The sequence below is a fragment of the Tursiops truncatus genome, chromosome 1 (genome assembly GCF_011762595.2).
Source record: "Tursiops truncatus isolate mTurTru1 chromosome 1, mTurTru1.mat.Y, whole genome shotgun sequence".
Taxonomy (NCBI): Eukaryota; Metazoa; Chordata; class Mammalia; order Artiodactyla; family Delphinidae; genus Tursiops; species Tursiops truncatus.
This window is the reverse complement of record NC_047034.1, coordinates 146,458,220-146,479,547: the sequence shown is the minus strand read 5'-3', so window position 1 is coordinate 146,479,547 and position 21,328 is coordinate 146,458,220. Positions and strand designations below refer to the sequence as shown.

At 45.1% G+C, this 21,328-nt stretch overlaps 1 protein-coding gene across 2 annotated transcripts in view; it reads right to left on the bottom strand.

Moving 5' to 3' along the window:
- The window catches only part of PRDX1 (peroxiredoxin 1), a 44,859-nt gene that overhangs the window by 10,357 nt on the left and 13,174 nt on the right, over window positions 1-21,328 (bottom strand). Inside the window, exon 1 of one of the 2 annotated variants that reach the window (XM_004326232.4) lies at window positions 424-550. The exons of the other annotated variant lie outside the window; for it this stretch is intronic. The gene's annotated coding sequence lies outside the window, so the exon portion shown is untranslated. Of the gene's footprint in view, window positions 1-423; window positions 551-21,328 lie in introns of those variants that run through there. 2 annotated transcript variants of the gene reach the window in all.

The following is a 21,328-nucleotide window of genomic DNA, read 5'->3' as shown; positions in this document are numbered from 1 at the left end:
TCCACTGCTAGTCACAGCTCAGGACCAAGAACAGCCTTTCCCCCTAATACACGACGGACGGACGAGTATCCTCAGTTTCTAATCAGTTTGCAGATCCACTCTAGAAGCTTCCCACACACACAAACCCGCAGGAGGCCCCATCACCACCAAGCCACGCCAAGCCAATCAGCGCCCTCTGCCTTGGTTGCCGGGGGAAGAGGATACTCAAGCCGCCTTTAGCCTCCGGTTTCAACCACGTCCCCGCACCCACAAGGGGGTCCAACGTGAGGGCCACCTCGCCCGGCCACCTTCTCCGTCAAAGAACCCCAGTTGAGCTGGGCAGGCCCCGGGGAGGGGGAGGGGAGGAGGAGGAGGAGTAAAAGGCGACGAACGGGGGACATGGGGCGTAGCGGTACGCAGAGGCCGCGCTGCCCATGTACTCACCACTCCTCACAAGCCACAAAGAACAGTCAGGAAGCACACACGCAAAGCATGCGCCGGGCGCTGGCCTTTATAGCCTGTAAGGCTCTCGCGAGAGTCAGGGCGGGCCCGGGGTGCGGACGGGGGAGAGGTAAGGGGGGGGGATCTGGCCCGAGCACCGCCCCGACCCAACGCGGCCCGCCAGTATGACTCAGCTATTTCTCTCGCTGGGGGCGGCCTAGCGGACTACCAACCCCCCACCCCGCGCCGCCGAGGTTTGAGGCGTTCTTTTGATCACTTCCAAACCCGAACGCCTCCGCCTTGCCCTTAAAGCCTGAACCAGAGTAAGGGTTCTAGCTGCTGCCCACGGAAGACCACGTCTAACCAAGCCCTGAGAACTGTCTCTTCAAATATTTATCAAATATTACCCCCCTACACCGATTCCCGCAGCCTCTGCTCTAGTGCTGATCCTCAGTAACCCTCATTGCTTAGAGAGCCTCCCTTTTATTGTTCTGATTAACGGGGTTGCTGCTTTCTCTCTGCTATCCATGAGTTCCCATCCCATCCATTCCACGGTGGCTGGAGGAAATCTTTCTGAAATCTGATCTTGTCACTCACTCACCCCTCTGATTTGTGGCTCATAAAAACTGGGGCTCTGTATTCCTGAGTTAAAACTCTTCATGGTTATTTCATGTGTGGCCTTCATAAAAGAATCTTAATCCATTAACCTTACTTTTCTCGTCTGTAAAATGGGAATACTATTCTTTGTTGAAATCATCTCTGTAGTTTATTTAGCACAGTACCTAGTTCTTATTATACACTAGAAGTGTTAGCCATTGTTACTACTGTAACTCTTCCTTGCTTCTATATTATAACACCCAGAGCAGAGTGTAGCTGTTTTAAGCCTTCAGCCTTTTGTTCAAGCATGAGGAACCCGTTCTTTATTTGACCTACAGAAAACGTGTTTGAAGACTCAGCTGAAGCACTACTTCCTCTGAAATTCTTTCACTCATCCTCAGAATTGACCATTCCCTCCTTTCTGACCAAACAGTAGCCTGTATAGCAAAAAGAAAACTTTAAAGCTATTTTACTTGTTTATATGTCTATCTCTCCGTGTTAGACTGACTTTCTGAAGGGTAGGGTTTGGGTCACAACCATCTCTGTGTCCCCACGTCACAATGTAGCACCTGATATAAAATAGGAGTGTTTAATAAATAGTATTGTGTCCGCCTTTCTGCCCCCAACCCCCACTATCCTCCTAACTCCCTTGGACATTATAGCAGGATAAGAGATAGGGAAGTGCTGTGTCATGCTGCCTGAGCATCTCAAAATTTTTTGGCATTTATCATCCTACCATGCAACAGTAGTGATTTTTTTTTTTTCGTTCTCTGCCTGAGACTGAACAATTATTTGGCCATTACTCATCTTCTTCTTGAGGACTCAGGGGAGACAGACATTCAGAGCTTAATAGTGGATGGTTATTGCTGTGAGCAGGTTAAACCAACAACACACAGTCCTACATCAGCCAGAAGAAAATTACCATTTATTGTATTTACCATGTGCCAGGCCCTGGGCTGGGCACTTGAGCTTATTTGTCTCATTTAAGAACCAAAAGAGTTATCCTGGCCCAGGGAAATATTAACATCCAATCCTCGTGGGAATATAAAAAAACAAAATAGCAGAACAATTATTATGAGAAGAAATCTGTTGAACACTTGTCTGATTAAGTGATCATAGAATCTGTTTCCTCACAGAACAGTAAAGATTTTGGAAATGGGGGCAGGGGAACTTTATCCTTCTACAGGACCTTTATCCTCCCTTGTTCACCAGTAGTCTGGGAAGGATTTTATCTGTTTTATTTATATTTGTAGTACCAGAACCTGGCACACTAACTGGCCTAGGAGACGTGCTTCATTAATTTTGGAGTGTATTGCAGATTTTTGAGATGTGGAGTTAAGCTACTTGAACCACATTTTAGGAAGATGATTCTAGCAGCTGTGTGATCGATGTAATGACTAGGAGACAATAGGCAAAGAGACCAACTGGGAGGCTACTGCAATGGTCCAGATTAGAGAAGTCTCAGAACTGTAAAATGACATTGGCAGCAGAAAGGGAAGAAGGAGAGAAAGAATATTTCCACAGGCTTTTGGATTGATTGCATTTAGGGTGAGATGAAAGAGGAAGTTCAATCTGATTTCTTGGTTTCATATCTTGGTGCCATGTGAGTAATGTCACTAACCAGTGATGTAGGAAACACTGGAGAAGGAGAAGTTTTGAGGTTAAAAATAGTGATGAGGGCTTCCCTGGTGTCGCAGTGAAGAGAATCCACCTGCCAATGCAGGGGAGACGGGTTTGAGCCCTGGTCCGGGAAGATCCCACATGCCACGGAGTAACTAAGTCCGTGAGCCACAACTACTGAGCCTGTGCTCTAGAGCCCGCTTGCCTAGAGCCTGGGCTCTGCAACAAGAGAAGCCACCGCAATGAGAAACCCGCCCACCACAACGAAGAGTAGCCCCTGCTCACTGCAACTATAGAAAGCCCCATGCGCAGCAATGAAGGCCCAACGCAGCCAAAAATAAATAAATAAATAATTTAAAAAAAAAAATGATGAACGTTTATCGAGTACTACCTATTTTATAGATGAGATGCCTGATGCCCAAAGAATTTAATTATCTAAAGTAACAACTAATAGTAATACCAAGCAGGGCCCTGTGGGGCTTCTGAACACAAAGCCTCTCTGTGTCCCCCATTCCTTTGATTACAGGAAATAGCCTTCTTTCAGCCTCAAAGACCTTCCCTGCGTTCCAATGGGCAGATTCAAGCAGTTTTTAATTAGGGAAGGGAGGGGATTGGAGACAAGGGAGAAACAAACAATCAAGAGAAACAATAATGCAGCCTTGGGGCAATGTCCTGGTTACCCCTCAAAGGATACACATAACAATGTCTTTGAGTTTTGCAGATGCTGAAACCCCCTCCAGGTGGGAGAAGTTTAACAATGGTATGCTGCCCACAGGCACATAGACCCCAGACCAGGTGGAACTTGAAGGTTGATGATGCTGACTCCTACTTACCTCACCACCAACCAATCAGAAGAATGTCCACAAGCTGATCATGCCCTCAGAGCCATTACTATAAAACTTCTCACTACCCTCTCCAAGTTGGGACACAGGTTTTGAGGGCATTAGCCCACTGTGGCCTTCTTTGCCTGGCAAAGCAATAAAGCTCTTCTTTTCTACTTCAACCAAAATTCTGTCTCCAAGCTTTAATTCGGTGTCGGGGTACAGAGGCCGGATTTGGCTTCAATAGGTTTTGGAGCCAGATGCCATCCCAGGCAGCAGAGCCATCATGTTGCACACTATGCAGGTGTCACATTTACATAGACTGGGACTTCCCTGGTGGTCCATTGGGTAAGACTCTGAGCTCCCAGTGCAGGAGGCCCAGTTTCAATCCCTGGTCCGGGAACTAGGTCCTGCATGCACTATGCAACTAAGAAGTCCGCATGCCACAACTAAAGATCCCGCATGCCACAGCGAAGATCCCACATGCCGCAACTAAGACCTGGCGCAGCCAAAATAAATAAATAAAATAAATAATAAATATTTTTTAAATTTTTTACATAGCCTGTAATGGAGTTGTGCCTTATCCTGGTTTGGCTAGGCTAACTCTGGAGTCTAACTTATTACTGACTCCTCTCTTAAAGGAGAAGATAATCAGTTTGGTTTGAGGAAAACATCATTGAGATGCTCACAAGACATCCAGGTAGATGTATCCAGAGGTCACTGTTGGAGATACAGATTTGAAAATCAGCAGCACAGAGGTTTAGTTATATATTTATTGTTCTTCTATTTACAGGAGGCCTATTCTCTGCTAGGTACCAGACATGCAAAGATGAATAAAACACCATCTATTGAGGTGTTTTGAAGGATCACTAAAAAGTTAGTTAAGGAGAAGAAAAGTGTGGAAAGAGCTCCAGGCAGAGAAAACAGCAAAAGAAGTGGAAAACAATATAATATGTTTGGGGAAGTACAAAAAGTCGAATATTAGTAGAATGTAAATGCCAAAGACTAGAATGCAGAGACACAGAACACAGATTGGTTATGATGTACCCCATAAGCTTGACTGAGGAGTTTGAATTTTATCCCAGGGGGCAAAATTGAATATGGAAGTATAGAAAGAAAGTAAGAGTTTTGAATAGGAAAATGACATCAGGTTGTATTATTTATCATTCTGGCAGCTGCAGTGAAAATAGATTTAGGGGAGCAAGAAGATATAGGATAAGGAGACCAAGAAGGAAGCTATTGCCATGATTGGGGGAAAGAGGTCAAGAGCCTGAGTGAAGGCAGTAGTGCCAAGTGTGGAGAGATGGGATCAGATGGCAGAGTTTGTAAGATCTGGGCATCAGTTATGAGAATTGAAAGAGAGGAAGAAGTCGAGGATGAGTCCCAGGGGAATTGGATGAAGATGGTGCAATTCACAGAAATGTAATGAAACAGATTTTGGAGGAGATCACAAGTCCAGTTTGGGACATGCTGAATTTGAGATTCCAGCAGGAGATAGGAAGAAAGTTGGAAATGTGGAAACTTGAGTGTAAGCTTGTGGGAAGGCAGGGACCCTGCCTATCCTGTTCATCAAGTTATTACCCTAATACTTATCAGCATGGTTCCTGGCACATGACAGGTACAGTAGATACTTGTTTTTTGGTTTTTCTTTTAGTTGCGGTATGAGGGATCTTTAGTTGCAGCATGCAGGATCTTTTAGTTGTGGCATGCAGGCTTCTTAGTTGAAGCATGCAGGTTTCTTAGTTGTGGCATGCATGCGGGATCTAGTTCCCCTACCAGGGTTCAAACCTGGACCCCCTGCTGGAGTGAAGAGTCTCACCAGCTGGACCACCAGGGAAGTCCCTAGGGTTTGTTTTGTTTTGTTTTGTTTTGTAATTTATTTTTGGCTACATTGGGTCTTCGTTGCTGCGCACAGGCTTTCTCTAGTTGCGGCGAGCGGGGGCTACTCTCCATTGCGGTGCACGGGCTTCTCATTGCGGTGGCTTCTCTTTTTGCGGAGCACGGACTCTAGGTGTACGGGCTTTAGTAGTTGTGGCATGTGGGCTCAGTAGTTGTGGCTCGTTGGGCTCTAGAGTGCAGGCTCAGTAGTTGTGGTGCACGGGCTTAGTTGCTCCATGGCATGTGGGATCTTCCCCGACCAGGGCTCGAACCCGTGTCTCCTGCATTGGCAGGCGGATTCTTAACCACTGTGCCACCAGGGAAGTCCAGTCCCTAGGTATTTGTCAAATAAATTAATGAATTATATTTTTTGACATCAGTTGTAATATCAAGGATACTTGAAACTGTAGGAATAAATGAAATCCCTGAGAAAGTGGAAAGAGGTGAGCCAAGACCAGAACCTCAAAGATTTTCTATGAGGGTAAGAGGAAGGACAAAAACAATTAAAGGCAACTCAAAAAAAACCCAAAAAACAAAACTAACAAAAACAAACAAAAAAACAAAAACAAAACAGCATTTTGAGGGCAAAGGGTCACTCATGAAGATGGACTGTTTCTACCCAGAATAATTTCCTTTGATCTCCACCATCAGCATTGAAGTTTATTGCACTTGGGAAAGGGTAACAAAAAAGCAAACAAAAAAGGAATGAGTTAAGAAGTGAGTCAACTTGTAGGTATATGTGCTGCCACCTGTGAGATTTACTACCGAGTTTTCTCTAAAATCCTTTAAATTAAAAAAAAAAAAAATCCATTACTAAGTTGCTGGTTGCTGAGGGCTTTAAGTGGGTACTTAATATTTTGATAGGTTACCCCAGGATGCAACATTGAATGTAATTTAAAATACTGTTTCAAAAGAGGAAATAAAATACTGCTTCCTGAAAATGTTTTTCTTGTTAATCACTACTACACTTGTTGCTGATGAATTATTGCCAGTTGTAATATGCAAGATGAGTTTCATTCAAGCAATACCCTTCATGAATATGGTCCTAATACTGTTATAGTTCATCACCCCCTGGGTTCTGCATACTTATTCTTGCCAACACCTTGAGTTGTTGACTCAGTTCTCCCACAACCTTTCTCTATTCAATCTAGCCATGAAACCTTGGTTCATACGGTGTTTTTTGACATCATCTGGCCCTCACTTAGCTTTAAGCGGTAGTTATATCACTCCACTGATTTGCTGCGGTAGACACAGTTAACTGACACACCTTCTTCATAACTAACTAGATGCAACAGGTAAGGCAATTCAACGTGAGTATAAAGCAGATGTCCTAGAGCAATGATCATCTTAACATTAGAACTTGCTAACCTAATAGCAGCCTGTCATAAAATTATAAACCATTAAAGTTAAACCTATAAACTATTAAAGCTAAATGCTTTAATGTAATTGTAACAATAAATGCAATCATGGAAATAAAAATCCCAGGGCAGCATTCAGTTATGAGTGCATTCAGATGATTCAAAATAGGATTATGTTAATTTTTTAAATTATCGCTGAAAGGAAAACATTACATTTAACAGCTCAAAGAACACTTGAATCCTTTAATTTACAAAGAATTCAATTTATAAAATTATATTTGGGGCACACAAAGGCCTACAGATACCAACCGAAACACTGTTATCAAGAATGATGTTTGTTAGAATTGAATACAGCTGTAACTAACAGATTAAACTCAAATAACAAGCTCAACCAAATAGGGGATTAATTTTTCCCATTTAACAAGTAGGAAGTCTAAGGCTGCGATCACGAACCCTGAGTTTTTTTTGTTTTGTTTTTTTCTGTTTATTTTTTTTGTGTGGTACGCGGGCCTCTCACTGTTGTGGCCTCTCCCGTTGCGGAGCCTGTGCTCCGGACGCGCAGGCTCAGCGGCCATGGCTCACGGGCCCAGCCGCTCCGCGGCATGTGGGATCTTCCCGGACTGGGGCACGAACCCGCATCCCCTGCATCGGCAGGCGGACTCTCAACCACTGCGCCACCAGGGAAGCCCAGGAACCCAGAGTTTTAACTTTCTCGTCCCAAATCCCTAGCATGCAGCTTTTATTCTTACAACTACCTTATAGTCACAAAATGTCTGCTCTACTTCCAACTTCATACCTATATTCCAGGCAGGGAGAAGGAAAAAGGCAGCCAGAAGTATGTGGGAACTATAATGGGGAGGCAAAGCATTCCCAGAAACCCTCAGTTTACATAGAATTTGCCTAAGTATGTCACATGGCTGCTCCTAGCTGTAAGGGAGGCTGGAAACTGTGTCTATTAATTGGGCATACTACCAGTCCTAACAAAATTGAGAATCGGAAGGAAGGAAGGAAGGAAGGAAGGATGGATGGATGGAAGGAAGGGGAAGGAAGGATGGATGGAAGGAAGGGGAAGGAAGGAAGGAAGAAAGGAAGGGTATTAGATAGGTAACTGACCTTGATGAATCTGAAAGGAAAAACTTAGGATTCTGACTGTGGCTGTGTAAGGATGTTGAAATGCTAGAAAAAGAGACTAAGTTACGTTGTTTTCCTTCTCTGGCTAGAGGTGGCAATTCGTTTTATTAAACTGCCCAATCCTACATTTTCAATTCCAAACCTTAAATTCAACTATGATTCCAAACCTTAAATTCAACTATGATTTGGTATTTGTTATTCTTCCATCACTGTCCTGATTTTTTTTCTTTTAAGCTGCATTTGGTCTTCGTTGCTATGCACGGGCTTTCTCTAGTTGCAGCGAGCGGGGACTGCTCTTCCTTGCAGCGCACGGGCTTCTCATTGCAGTGGCTTCTCTTGTTGCGGAGCACCGGCTCTAGGCGTGCAGGTTTCAGCAGTTGTGGCTCGCAGGCTCTAGAGCGCAGGCTCAGTAGCTGTGGCGCATAGGCTTAGTTGCTCCACGGCATGTGGGATCTTCCCAGACGAGGGCACGAACCTGTGTCCCCTGCATTGGCAGGTGGATTCTTAACCACTGCACCATCAGGGAAGCCCCATTGTCCTGTTTTATACTAAGCTGCTGTTCATAATTAAATAAGGCATGTGCTTAGAATATCAAACTCTTGATTTTTGGCTCAAGTTTTCACCCTTCCACACCTAACTAAAGTGTTGATTTTCCTTCTCTTCTTCCATCTTCCTTCCCCTCCAATTTTAGGAGAACTGGAATGAATGCACAGATACATCCAGACCAGAACAGTAAAGGGGAAGGAAGTGCCCAAGCTGGATCAACAATGGTACAGCTGTAAGCTAGACTAGCACTTGCACTTTATGTTTACAGAATTAAACTTGGTTTTTACCTCTAGCCACCTCATGCCTTAGGTACTAATGCTCAAACCCTCATCCTCCCCACAACCAAATCTTTCTAAACATAAGCATTTATCAGTTATTTCTCAACCTCAGTGCCATCAACATTTTGAGTCTGATAATTAGTTGTTGGAGGGAGTGGCTGTCCTGTGCATAATTGGATGTTTAGCAATATCCTACCCTCGAGATGCCAGTGGCACCCCCTCCAACAACACATTGCCAAATGTCCCCTGGGGGATGAAATTGCCTCAGGTTGAGAACCTCTCAGTTAGAGAAAGTCAGATAAATGACTTGAGGTCTCTCCCAGCCTATCTAACCTTCTGAGCCATTTGTCCTGGCTGGTAGGGTATTCTCTGCTTAGAAGCAGGGAAAACAGTCTTTTACTTCTTTCATGCATTCATATTTTACTTCTAGACATCTTGGCCAAATCTCCCAGAAAAGAGTGCCTCACTCATTAGAAGCACTGCAATTAGGAGAGCGATGATGTTGGGACCAGAAAGACTCACACCCATTGTAATGACTCTTTGGCTTGTTCTTCTGAAGCCTACTTTGCCACTGACAGATGGGAGAGAAAGGGAGGCAAAGGATAAAAGTCTCTGAGAAAGCACACAAATGGAAAAGGAGAGCTTTACCTCTGGGCAAGTCTTCACTGATACGTTCCTAGCCTTAACCACACCTTTAACCACAAGCTGGGATCTCGCCTTTCCTGGAGCCATTAGTCACGTTCCCTTGACCCTCTACAGGCCATAATTCTGCAACTAGAGGCATCTCCACATTCTTTCCTACCACCTTCCCCAGAGGAACAGCAGATCTGACAAGCGCACTGGAATCTGAGAACTCTAATCTAAGACCAGAGCTGGATAGGAGGCAGGGCCATCCCAAATGGTTGAACAGTTTGGGCCACCGACCTAATTGTCTAGCTAAACTGCTCATCATGTATGGCTTACCAAGCCAGGATAAAAGTCGGCCGTTTCTAATTCTGAAGTAACACATTAAAAAACTCTTCAAAACTCTTCTCTCCTGTCTTCTCAGTTCTTCAATTTAAGTAGCCCCACTTCCCTAACTGCTCCTTATGTGATATGATTTCCAACCCCCTTGCTGATATCTCCCCACAGTATTTAGCTTAGCAAGCGTTCAGCGTAACGTTCCATATCTTGACACCCAGGCTCTCCACCTTGTCTCTCCTCCCTCACATACACTGCAAGGTGCTCGAACCATAAAGGACTGTGTGCAATCCTTAAATATATCATGATATTACAGATCTCCCACATCCTGTTTGCTGACTCTTCTTTGCCTGACTCCTGCTTGTCTCTCAAAATTAGGCTAAAGTGTCACCATTCTGGGATACCTTTCCTAACAACCTCTCCATTCTCAAACTGATTTTCAGTATTCCTCCCTGTGAATTTCCACCATACTTTGTGCTTATTTCTATCACAGCTAGCACTTATCACATCGTTCTGTAATTCTTAATTTTTTTCCCTTCCCCCAATGGACCATGATCTTAGTGAGTCAAGGTTATGGTGGTAGTAAGTACTTCATAGCATTGAAGAGATAACAGATTAAGAAGCACTGCATTGGACTGCCATTCCTTGAGGGCAGGGCCACATCTTCACCTCTGCATCTCCAGCATCCAGCACATGGTCTGTAAGCAGCTGGTGCTCAGTGAATGTGGAGTATGCATGAATGCCTCAGGCAGAGGGGAATTGCTCTCAGGTGGCTAGCCACACATTTGGTGATCTTATCTTTGAGTGTCATGAGGACACTCATGACAAGTTCCTTATTCATGTCGGGAGCAGAGAAACTGCTGAATGGGTACTTGCTGAATTAGTCAATGTCTCAATTTCCCCATTTTTTTTTTTTTTGCTGTACGCGGGCCTCTCACTGTTGTGGCCTCTCCCGTTGCGGAGCACAGGCTCCGGACACGCAGGCTCAGCGGCCATGGCCCACGGGCCCAGCCGCTCCGCGGCATGTGGGATCTTCCCAGACCGGGGCACGAACCCGTATCCCCTGCATCGGCAGGCGGACTCTCAACCACTGCGCCACCAGGGAAGCCCTCAATTTCCCCATTTTTAAGAACTGAGGTTCCTGCTCCCCTCCACCATAGGCTAGCAAGATCAAATATAAAATAAAGAACAGCCTTCCTAAGTATTTAGTATTACTTTCTGAGTTCCCTGGAGGCAGAGAGGATTATGAATCAGCTCCATTAAAACTGAGCCAACCATAGCCACTCAGGTCTGGAGGATGGCCTGGAAAACTGACAGGATAGAGCTTTACTTTTATTTATTTATTTATTTATTTTAATGGAGGGACTTCCCTGGTGGTCCAGTGGCTAAGACTCCATGCTCCCAATGCAGGGTCCCAGGTTCGATCCCTGGTCAGGGTACTAGATCCTGCATGCCGCAACTAACAGCCCACATGCTGTAACTAAAGATCCTGCATGCCGCAATGAAGATCCTGCATGCAGCAACAAAGATACTGCGTGCCGCAACTAAGATCTGGTGCAGCCAAATAAATATTTTTTCAAAAAATTGAAATATCGTTGATATACAGTATTATGTTAGGGGACTTCCCTAGTGGTGCAGTGGTTAAGAATCCGCCTGCCAATACAGGGGACACGGGTTTGAGCCCTGGTCTGGGAAGATCCCGCATGCTGCAGAGCAACTAAGTTCGTGTACCACAACTACTGAAGCCCGCGTGCCTAGAGCCCGTGCTCCGCAACAAAAGAAGCCACCGCAATGAGAACACTGTGCACGGCAATGAAGAGTAGCCCCCGCTCGCCACAACTAGAGAAAGCCTGTATGCAGCAATGAAGACCCCAATGCAGCCAAAATAATTAATTAATTAATTAAAAATATTATGTTCGTTTCAGATGCACTACATAGTGATTTGACATTTGCATACATTATGAAATGGTTACCACGATGTCTAGTAACCATCTGTCCCCATACAAAATTATTACAATATTACTGTAATAATTAAGGAATAAGCATATTCCTTATGCTTCATATTACATCCCTGTGACTTTTTTTTTTTTTTTTTTTGCGGTACGCTGGCCTCTCACTGTTGTGGCCTCTCCCGTTGCGGAGCACAGGCTCCGGACACGCAGAGTCAGCAGCCATGGCTCACGGGCGCAGCCGCTCCGCGGCATGTGGGATTTTTCCGCACCGGGGCACGAACCTGCGTCCCTTGCATCAGCAGGCGGACTCTCAACCACTGCGCCACCAGGGAAGCCCAGATTATTCATTTTCTAACTGGAGCTTTGTACCTCTTATTCCTCCTCACCTATTTCATCCCCCACTTCCCTTCTGGAAACCAGTTGTTCTCTGTATCTATGAGTCTGTTTTCATTTTGTTTTGTTTATCTGTTTATTTTATTTTATTTCACTTTATTTTATTTTACTTTTATTTTATTATTTTACTTTATTTTTTGGCCGTGTTGCACAGGCATGTGGGATCTTATTTTCCCGACCAGGGATCGAACCTGCAGTGGAAGTGCAGAGTCCCAACCAGTGGACTGCCAGAGAAGTCCCTGTTTTATTTTTTAGATTTCACATATAAGTAAGATCATACAGTATTTGTCTTTCTCTTTCTGACTTATTTCACTTAGCATAATACCCTCTAGATCCATCCATGTTCCTGCAAATTGCAAGATTTCATTTTTATGGTTCACATGTATCATGATATATTGAATACATACCACATATATCACGATATATATACCACATCTTCTTTATCCATTCAGCTATCAAGAGACACTCAGGTTGCTTCCATATCTTGACTATTGTAAATAACGCTGCGATGAATATCGGTGTGCATATTTCTTTTCGAATTCCTGTTTTGTTTTCTTCAGGCAGGAGGGAGATTTACTTATATGGAATTAACCTGGGCCTGAGAATTGCACTGTGAATTCTGTCCTCCTCCTTTGCAGAAAAAAAAACTGCAGGTTTTTTTTTAAGTGTATAAGAATTGGGCCCCTAGTACCTTTGATGGGAAAGGCCAATGTGGGGATTTTCACTGGAGAATGTTTTGATCAGTAAGTGTTATAAGCTGGATTTACTATATCGATTTCAAGAGGGTCTCCGGATGGGGCCTGGCCAGGGAGTTCCAGAGTTCTAATTAGCTACTAATTGGCCATTTACATAATAATAGCTTGGTTTGTCCAACGTTCAGATCCTGAAATATTTCATCTAATGAAACTATTTTGCTTCCTAGTATCTTACTGGAAATCCAGGCTTATGTGAAGCTTAATTAGTATTTATTGAGTGCCTACTCTTCTATTTCTGGGGACCCTGAAATCTTATGATCCTCTAATCCTCAGAAATGGACTCGAATACATCTCCTCTAATAGAACACAACCAAGCACCTTGGCTATAGTTGTTCTATGACTAAAAGGACAGCCTTATAGCAAAGGCTTATCTGCTAGATTCCTGAGAAAAAGGAAATCAGATTCCCAAAGTCCAGCACTAGCAGAGTTCAGAGAAGTCACCTTCTTGCCTAATGAAGGGCACCAGAATGTACCCAGAGTTTTAACCCTCATCCACATTCTGTCTGGAGAAGGAAATGCAGGCTCCAATGCAGGTATCTGGCTCCTAGGCTTTGTCATGGCTGTGGCAGAGCTGGAGAAGAAATGCCCATCCCCACCTGGGGCTCATGGCCAGCCTCCTCCCTTACCTTGCACAACCTTGATCCAGAAGCAGGTGGTGGCACCCTGGCCTTTTGAGGCCCTAGGACTTTGATCTTTGAATCTGAATGAACTGAGCACAGCTAGTGCCCAACCTGCCTTCGATGACCTTTTTGTTTGCTGTTTTTTCCTCCATTTAACAACATATCCTGGACACTTTTCTACTACAACAGTTACAGATCTACTTCTTCCTGTGGCTGTATCACTCTTTTTTTTTTTTTGGTTGTGTTGGGTCTTTGTTGCTGCGCCCAGGCTTTTCTCTAGTTGTGGCGAGTGGGGGCCACTCTTCGTTGCGGTGCGTGGGCTTCTCATTGAGGTGGCTTCTCTTGTTGTGGAGCACGGGCTCTAGGAGCGCGGGCTTCAGTAGTTGTGGCTTGAGGGCTCTAGAGCGCAGGCTCAGTAGTTGTGGCGCATGGGCTTAGTTGCTCCGTGGTATGTGGGGTCTTCCCAGACCAAGTCTCGAACTCGTGTCCCCTGCATTGGCAGGCGGATTCTTAACTACACCATCAGGGAAGCCCTGTATCACTTTTATTGTGTGAATGCACAATAATTTGTTTTGCCAATTCCCTTCTTATGAATATTCGGGTGAATTTGCTTTCCTCTAAACAACACACTAAACAACGGTGTCATGTTTTTATTATTTCCTTTGACTAAATTCCTTAAAATTCCTGGTTCAGAAGGAAATTCGGAAGGGATGCACATTAAAAATTTTAATACATATTACCAAATTACCCTATAGAAAGATTATACTATTTTGCACTTCCATCAACAGTGTATGGGTAGGTCTCTTTTTTTATACTGTCCCCAACACTGAGGCTTTTTTTTTTCTTTTGCGGTACACGAGCCTCTCACTGTTGTGGCCTCTCCCGTTGTGGAGCACAGAGCTCCGGACGCTCAGGCTCAGCGGCCATGGCTCACGGGCCCAGCCGCTACCGCGGCATGTGGGATCTTCCCGGACCGGGGCATGAACCCGTGTCCCTTGCATCGTCAGGCGGACTCTCAACCACTGCGCCACCAGGGAAGCCCAGGGACTTGATCTTTTTAATTTTATCAATCTGACAGGGAAAGTGATTTGTGTTTCTTTCATTGTTAGTGTGTTTGAATGACCTTTTTAAAAAAAATTTATTTATTTATTATTTATTCTTGGTTGTATTGGGTCTTTGTTGCTGTGCACGAGCTTTCTCTTGTTGCGGCGAGCGGAGGCTACTCTTCCTTGCGGTGCACGGGCTTCTCATTGCGGTGGCTTCTCTTGTTGTGGAGCACGGGCTCTAGGTGTGCGGGCTTCAGTAGTTGTGGCACGTGGGCTCAGTAGTTGTGGCTCGCAGGCTCTAGAGTGCAGGCTCAGTAATTGTGGTGCATGGGCTTAGTTGCTCCACGGCATTTGGGATCTTCCCAGACCAGGGATAGAACCCGTGTCCCCTGCATTGGCAGGCGGATTCTTAACCACTGCGCCACCAGGGCAAGCCCCCATAGATTAGTTTCTACTGGTTTCATACTTTATAAAAATGGAATTATACAGTATATGTACTCTTTCATGTCTGTTTTATTTCACTCAACATTAAGTTTGGGAAATTTATTCACGTTGTTGAGTGTAGGAGTAGTTAATTCCTTTCGCCACAACGGAAGCCCTGAATAACCTTTTTATAGCCATTTTTTTTCTTTTTTTATGAATTTATTTATTTTATTTATTTTTATTTTTGGCTGCACTGGGTCTTCGTTGCTGCGGGTGGGCTTTCTCTAGTTGCGGCGAGTAGGGGCTACTCTTTGTTGCGGTGCGAGGGCTTCTCGTTGCAGTGGCCTCTCCCGTTGCGGAGCACGGGCTCCGGACGCGCAGGCTCAGCAGCCATGGCTCACGGGCCCAGCCGCTCCGCAGCATGTGGGACCCTCCTGGACCGGGGCACGAACCCGCGTCCCCTGCATCGGTAGGCAGACTCTCAACAACTGCACCAACAGGGAAGCCCTCTAGCAGTTCTTTACAAAGTAATATTTGAACTCTTCAACCATTAAATATTGCAGACTCTTTTCCTACTATGTCATTTGTCTTTTAATCTTGTTTATGTTGTCTTTTGCTGCACAATTTTCACTTTTGTCTGTAAAAACTGTCAATATTTTCCTTTATACTTTCTAACTTTTGCTTTAAACTTAAGGAAGGCCTTCTTCACCCCAAGATTGTACAAATATTCTCCTATTTCTTCTTTTAGCATTTAAAAAATTTATTTATTTGATATTCAAACCTTTATTTATTTGTTTATTTATTTGGCTGCACTGCACGGCTTGCAGGATCTTAGTTCCCTGACCAGGGATTGAACAAGGGTCCCTGCAGTGAAAGCATGAAAGCGCTGAGTCCTAACCACTGGAACGCCAGGGAATTCCAAATTCAAACCTTTAAACCTCCTGAAATTTACTTTTGTGTCTAGTACAAGGTAGGAGTCTAACCTTTATTTTTTTCCAAATGGTTAGTCAGTTAACCCAGACATTTTAATGTGGTAACTAAGGCTCTTTATGAACTGGACTTATCCTACCTCTCCAGTTTCATCTACCACTTTTCTCCCTGGAACTCTATGCTCTCTTTTTATCAAACTACATGTAGTTCCTGGAATGTAACATTCTACTTCATTCCTCCACAACTTAACACATGTTCGTTCCTCTGCCCAGACTGTTCTTCCCTAGCTCCGTTTAGCTCCCTGACCAACAACTATTAATCCTTCCAGAAAATTCCTGGCATGTGGTAGGTATCATTAAGCATTTGTCAGTTGAATAAATCAATCAATCACTTCTACCCACTTTTAGCACGGGGCGGGCTCTGCGGGACACATATGCAGTGAAAGGATGTAAAATTGGGAAGTGAAGTTGACAGGGGAAATCCGCACTGCCATATGACAGGCCCTCTGCTTCCTGCCGTGGTTCTGCCCTCGCCTTGCCAGGCCTGCTCACAGCACTCCCTCCTCTTCCCCTCCCTTTTCCAGCCCCAGACCAATGGTTTCAGTTGGCTGCAGCCTCCTTCCCACCACTTTACTGCAGCATTGATCTTTGTGACTGTGAATCCTGCCCTGATACAAATACAGCTAGCACTCTACATAAATGTGTGTGCACACAGGTGTGTGCCAGAGAGACAGAGAGAGAGAAGAGAGTGCAACCCTTCTGCAGGATCCTCTTCCATTCAGGAGTCCTGCTATCTCTCTCAGGTCTGGGGAGCAGTTTCAGCAGCTTCACTGGGTGGGGAGGAGACTGTTGTCACCCCTGCCTAGCTTGCAAACATGTCTACTCTGAATATAAACAATAACCAATCACAACTATTCACTAAATCCCTACTATGTATACTGGGAGGCAATTTACATCCATTGTTTCATTTAATTCCAAAACATATCAGCAAGGTAGATATTCAAATCTCTATTTCACACATGAGGAAATGTGCCCAAGGTCACACAGCTATTAAGGGGTACAGCAAGGATTTAAACACAATTGCATCTAAACAACACCTGTCCTGGTTGATTCACAATCCATCTAGTTGGGCAGCCTCAAGGTTGGAGGTTCAGGTCTGTGAGATTTCCAGTTCCCCAGCCTGACATTCCAGACACAGCTGTACACAGCTGTGTACACAGCTACTATCCAGCTTCTTGAGTGGTACACTTGTGTGCACATTCTCATTCACTGATTCAACAGCTGTTGTTGATCTTGGTGAAACGGACACTCTCTTTGAAATTAGCCACATTTTTTTTTTTTTGGTCACACCAGGCAGCTTGCGGGATGTTAGTTCCCCAACCAGGGATCGAACCCGGGGCCCCAGCACTGAAAGCACGGATTCCTACCAGTGGACTGCCAGGGAATTCCCTAGCCAAAATTCTTAATCCCGTCTTCACTACTCTATCATTTTAAGCAAGTTGCTAAGCCTGACACTCAATTTACCCCACTTTAAAATAAGAATGATAGGACTTGCCTGGTGGTGCAGTGGTTAAGAATCCACCTGCAAGTGCAGGGGATACTGGTTCGATCCCGGGTTCGGGAAGGTCCCACATGCCCTCGAGCATAACTAAGCCACTGCACCACAACTACTGAGCCCGCATGCTGCAACTACTGGACCCCGGGCACCTAGAGCCTGGGCTCTACAACAAGAGAAGCCCGAGCATCACAACGAAGAGTAGCCCCTTCTCACCGCAACTACAGAAAGCCCGCTCGCAGCGAAGACCCAATGCAGACAAAATTAATTAATTAATTAATTAAAATTAATTTAATAAGGATGATAATACCAACATGCTGGATTACCGCGAGGATTAAATGAGATACTGGAGATCAGGAGGCATCAATCACTTTAAAAAGTATTTGACAGGGGAATTCCCTGGCTGTCCAGTAGTTAGGACTCCGTGCTTTCACTGCTGAAGGCCCAGGTTAAATCCCTGGTTGGGGAACTAAGATCCCACAAGCCGTGCAGAGTGGCCAAAAAAAAAAGTATCTATCAGTCTGCCCTCCAGTCTGAGGCAGACAGTCTATGCTCTCTCGCCTACTCAAGGATGTTGCCCCTGCAATTATCTTCTCTTTCTCCTAAATTGTCAATTTTCCTCACTCTGCTGGATCAGCACATAATCTACTATACTAATGTATCTGCCAATTCAGGCGGGAAAAAAAATCCCACTTTTGACTTCATTACACATCCAACTACCATCCCATTTCACTATAGCAAAATTCCTAAACAGGTTGCTTATATGCCCTTTGTCCACTTCTTCACCTCCAATTCTTTTTACCTTTTATCTTTTTATTTTTTTTGCGGTATGCGGGCCTCTCACTGTTGTGGCCTCTCCCGTTGCAGAGCACAGGCTCCGGACGCGCAGGCTCAGCGGCCATGGCTCACGGGCCCAGCCGCTCCGCAGCATGTGGGATCCTCCCGGACCGCGGCACGAACCCGCGTCCCCTGCATCGTCAGGCGGACTCTCAACCGCTGTGCCACCAGGAAAGCCCTTAAATATTTTTTAAATTAATTTTTAAATTTATTTTTGGCTGTGTTGGGTCTTGTTGCTGCACACGGGCTTTCTCTAGTTGTGGCGAGCAGGGGCTACTCTTCGTTGCGGTGCACAGGCCGCTCATTGCGGTGGCTTCTCTTGTTGCGGAGCACGGGCTCTAGGCGCACAGGCTTCAATAGTTGTAGCGCACGGGCTTAGTTGCTCCGCGACATGTGGGATCTTCCCGGACCAGGGCTCAGAACACGTCGTTGCCTGCATTGGCAGGCGGATTCTTAACCACTGCGCCACCAGGGAAGTCCCCACCTCCAATTACTTTAATTCACTCTAAACAAGCTTTGTCTATACTGCTTAAATGAAGACTCTATTGTCGAGATCTCTAATGGCTGCCATTATGCCAAATCCAATAGGCAAGCCTTGTTTCTCATCTTACATGAGCTCTCGGCAGCATTTGTCCTGATTGATCATTCTCTCCCTGAAAAGCTGTCTCTACTTGGCTTCTGGGATTTTTCCCTCTCCTGATTTTTCTTTTGTTTTATGGTTTTTTTCCTGGGTTCTTTTTCTGACTTCGGAATTTTGCAGGGCCGTCCAGAACAAAGTCTTTGGTCTTCATTTCTCTTATGTCTCATTCATTCCCTAGGTGAGCTCCTCCAGGTTCAGGACCTCAGACATCATTTATACAGTCCATGTAAATGGGACTGCTGAGCTCTGCACTCATATACCTAAAAGCCTACTTGGCTCCCCTCTTTTATGCCTTATAGACATTTTAAATTCAACTTTTCCAAAAAGAACTCTTTTCTCCCTACCACTCACATACCGCTTTCTCAGTTTTCCCCATTTAGGAAAGGACCCAACATTTGCCCAGTTGCTCAGGTCAAAATACCAGGAGTCATCCTTTATTCCTCTCTCCCTCATACTCCTTATCTTATCCATCCTGTCAGCTCTCGCTTCAAAATGGATCCTGAATCTGACTGCTTTTCACCACCTTATTATCTTCACCCTTTTTTAAGTCACTGTCACCTCAAGTGTGGTTTACTCTTAGAGCTTCCTAACTATTCCTCACACAGCAGCCAAGGATGCAGGCCTGATGCCTGCGCAAGACCTTACTTGATCACTGCAGCCCAGGGCCTAAGCCTCAGCTCAACTTTTGTTAGGGAATCCTAACTCAGGGGAGCTTACTATCATTTACAAGCTCAAAAAGGACTGATATAGGGAATTCCTTGGCAGTCCAGTGGTTAAGACTCCGCACTTCCACCACAGCGGGTGTGGGTTTGATCCCTGGTTGGGGGGATGAAGATCCCTCATGCCATGGCCCATGGCATGGCCAAAAAAAAAACCTGATATATAAATTAGAAAATCAATATATTAATTCACCATGGAAAGACTGCTTTTCAAGAATGTGTATGTTCCTGCCTGCCCTCCAGAACACTCTCTTCTTGGCATTAAGAAATATAGAAAGCAAAACATTACTAAGAACTTTGCTTTGATGTATGTGGAATTAGGGAAAAGGCAATAAAATGGTTCTAAGGACTAATTCACTCTGAGTTAAGGAAAGCCTAATGGGCTCTCAAGCCCATCATTCCTCCATCAGAGGTGCCTTACCCAATGACTCCCTCCCTTCCATAGTAATTTATAGCATTTCAATTCCTTTCGTCATTGTCATTAGAATGATGTTAATTAAGTTGACTCCCTAGGTATACTATGACAGATCATAGTTTGTTAGAGTTTTAGCAGGAGTTTGTTATCCTGGTGGACTCAGGAGTTCTTCTTCCCTTTGACTTTGGAGGCAGGCAGGCATCATTCATCCTGTGTTTTTTTTTAACATTTTTTTAAAAAACTAATTTATTTATTTATTTTTGGCTGCGTTGGGTCTTCGTTGCTGCGTACTGGCTTTCTCTAGTTGTGGTGAGCAGGGGCTACTCTTTTTTTTTTTTTTTTTTTTGCGGTACGCAGGCCTCTCACTGCTGTGGCCTCTCCCGTCGCGGAGCAACAGGCTCCGGACGCGCAGGCTCAGCGGCCATGGCTCACGGACACAGCCGCTCCGCGGCACGTGGGATCCTCCCGGACCGGGGCACGAACCCGAGTCCCCTGCATCAGCAGGCGGACTCCCAACCACTGCGCCACCAGGGAAGCCCAGGGGCTACTCTTCGTGGCAGTGTGTGGGCTTCTCATTGCGGTGGCTTCTCTTGTTGCGGAGCATGGGCTCTAGGCACGTGGGCTTCAGTAGTTGTGGCTCGTGGGCTCAGTAGTTGTGGCTCACGGGCTCTAGAGCGCAGGTTCAGTAGTTGTGGCGCACGGGCTTAGTTGCTCCGTGGCATGTGGGATCTTCCCGGACCAGGGCTCGAACCCGTGTCCCCTGCATTGGCAGGCGGATTCTTAACCACTGTGCCACCAGGGAAGCCCTACTTGTTTTTATATTTTCAAAAGTTGCAATGAAAATATGTACTAGCTTTATAAAGGAAATACACCAATTTTTTTTTAAAGAAACGCAATACCTAAATGGCAAGTATCTTAGTTGGGGTCCCTCTAAAGTCAGACCCTGAGACTAGGGCTTAGGTACTGGTCATTTATTTGGGAGATGACCCGAGGAATTAGAAGGAAGGGAGAGGGGACATGAGACAGAAAAGGGGAAAAAGCCAATACATTAACTGCTTAATACTATGGGCAACTGGAATAAATCCACCTAGGGAATCTTATGAAAAACTATAAAAACCACACATCAGAATTGTCCCAGTGGAGGCTGGGGAGGCTGGAGGGACAGGGACAGGGACAGGATCCCTTTCCTTCCATTTTTTGAGGGTTTCCCCTGGAAACCTTAACTCCCTCACACTTCCAGATTGCAGGTGCACACAGCCAAGCAGCCTTTCATAGTGTGGAGAAAGCCCTGGGGCAGCAAAGCAAAGAGACATCATAGTACATGATTGATACTGTGAGTTACTGACCTCCACAGCAGTGTTAGAACACACAGGTTGATGCATCACACAAATCTCCTACAACAAGAAAGACAGAATAATTGTTGGGAAATTCTGTG